Raw genomic sequence first — 2,777 nt, forward strand, 5'->3', positions numbered from 1 at the left:
ATAGAGGAAGAACCTCAAGGAGAGGAAATGATGCAATGGCTGCATCCCTGGGCGCGGACACGGAAACATTTAATTCTGCTGTACTGTGAGTCTTAGACAGCACCCAACGGCCACAATAGCCCCAGGCTGCAGTTTCTTAACCAGGGAGTGAAACTTGGATCTCTCTGTGCACAGCACCCTCAATGTCCATTAATGGGAAATCAGAACCTTAGCACTTGGATCCAGCACTACCACTAACTTAGCCCTGTAGCCTTAAGCAAATTGCTTCACCTCATTCTCATTTATAAAAAGGCTGCCTGCCTCACGGGATTTCTGTGAAGATCCATGGAACCAGGAAGGTTAAGGTACTTTGAAGAGTTAAAGAACATTTCCTCACGTGGAAAGCATTTCAAATGCTCCTGCATCTCAACCATGCACCTGGGCCTTACCCTAGGAAGGGGCATAGGGCAAAGGTTGAACACAGTGCAGTTTCTGTGGCCAATCAGGAAGGATTCCATAAGTGGAGGTCACCACCAGCCCAAAGTCAGTGCTAAATGCTTGTACTGCCACTGCCACTGCTGGGAAGTAATCAGAGGAGGGTGTAGTCTCAATGTTTTGGGGGCTCAGAAAAGTTTCGTAGAGAAGGTGAGGACTGGCAGAATTTAGTTAAGGGAGGAAGTGGGAGGACAGAGCATTCTGAGTGGGAACGTGGGGGATAGGACAGGGAAGCAGAAGGACAACCCCTGCTTTTGTGACACACCGAGCAAATCGGTTTTCCATTCAACAATTCATACACATTGTATTTTGTGCTATTGACTGCAATTTCCTCATGAAAGAGCATTCTTTCCACTTCCTCCGTTTCCTTTTTCCATTCCTCCTTTACTATATCCCTCCTTGCCTTCTGAGCTTTCTCCCTGGGCATATGCTGCCCCTCCGGTCTCAGGAGGAAGTAGGTTAATTTTTAAATCCTTTCTGGAACTGGCCCAGCCCAACGGTTAATCTGCTTGACCCCTTTAGGAAATGCTTGGCATATGTGCAATGGGAGTATCCAGATCAGCCCAGAGCAGAGCTGAGGGGCACTTGGTGGTATTCCACACAAGGCTAAGCAGAGACAAGCAGACCAGAAGAGGACAAAGAGGGACCAAGGCATCACAGGGAGGCAGGAGGAGAGCAGGCACTTGAACTCTAGGCCATAAGCTAGGTTTTAACAGTACACTCGTTTGGGGAGGCTTTTGCCTAGTGTTGGGTAAAGTTGAAAGTTCAAATTTTATCTTGCAAGTGTAGTTCTAGATATCTGCTGATTGTCAGCCCAGAACCTGGGCCTGCAGACTGGCTAGGCTCCTCCAGGTATGTGTACTAGCAAGTTTTGTGTCCCTGGAGATTTCAGGGGTGACCAGAAGGCTGTCTTTGTTCCCACATGGCTGATAGCTAATGCTCCAGTAGTGGGGCTTCCCACCCGTGTTTTGATTTTTGGAAGCACTGTTCAATTGTGAGTGGGGAAGCATAGATAGCAGGTTCCGGCTCAGTACAAATGGGGCAACAGATCTTTCCTTTCTCCTTTGAAAGTACCCTTTTCACAGCATCCATGTATATTGAAGGCAGGCCACACCCAGAGGAAACTCCCTTTCAGTTGACTAGCTGCTCATAGAAGAGCTCATCATGGGGTGATTACATCAGCTTAGATTTCATCACGAAGGATGACTATTTTAACTGCCAAACCACTGGGAACCCTGGCTCAGTCAAGTTGACACAAAGTATTAACTCTCACAGTATCGCTTAAACTCACTGCCATCAAGTTGATTTCACTATAGGGGACATAATGATCCCATAGTACAGGGTAGAACTGCCCCTGTGGGGTTCTGAGGCTTTATGGGAACAAAAAACCTCATCTTTCTCCAGCAGAGTGACTCTTGGGTTTGAACCGTTAATCTTGTGGTTAGCAGCCCAATGTATAACCCACTCTGCCAGCAGGGTTCTCAGTTGTCTATCTATCTATCTATCTATCTATCTATCTATCTATCTATCTATCTATCTATCTATCTAACTAATATATGTGTATGCACATGGGTGTGCATGTGCATGTGTGTGCATTAGCAAAAGATAGTACATAACGTCCTCGATTTCACTCTAGCCTGGAAAGTACATTGAATTATTGACATGCCCTAGGAGCATTTCAAAGCAGGCCCTCTTTGCTTAACCATTAGCTGTGAGTAAAGATCATACTGTCTGTAGCACAAGGTTTGGGTCACCAAGGGATGGATAGAAATTCGGTCAAAAGTGCCCGGTTAGGGACATAATACTGGGTGTATTCTCCTTTGGAGGTCTATAAGTAATTTTTACCCTCTACTTATGGGTATTTGGGCTGTTTCATTGAAGGTCTTCCTTTATTTCACTTACCCTCTCTTTTATAAGGCATGATGTCCTTCCCTAGGGACTGGCCACTCTAATAACATGTCCAAAGTCCATCCTCATTTCTTTCTTTGTTTCTTTCTTTGAATCCTCATTTCTAAGAAGCGTCCTGGCTATTCTTCTCCCAAGACAAATTTGTTCTTATGGCAGTCCATGGCATATTCAATATTCTTTGCCAATATCATAGTTCATATTCATCAATTCTGATGCCTTCCTTATTCAGTGTCCAATGTTCACATGCATGTATGGTGATTGAAAAATGGGTCCGCTGTACATCTTTACTTTTTCACACATCAAAGAGGCCTTGTGCAGTTGGTCTGATCATTGTTTGCTTTCCTGGGTGTTGATTGTGGGTCCAAGTTAAATAAAATTCTCGACAATTTTTATTA

Source organism: Echinops telfairi, unplaced genomic scaffold (assembly GCF_000313985.2).
Source record: "Echinops telfairi isolate 266 unplaced genomic scaffold, ASM31398v2 ScPeMD7_29;HRSCAF=101, whole genome shotgun sequence".
In the NCBI taxonomy this organism is placed as follows: Eukaryota; Metazoa; Chordata; class Mammalia; order Afrosoricida; family Tenrecidae; genus Echinops; species Echinops telfairi.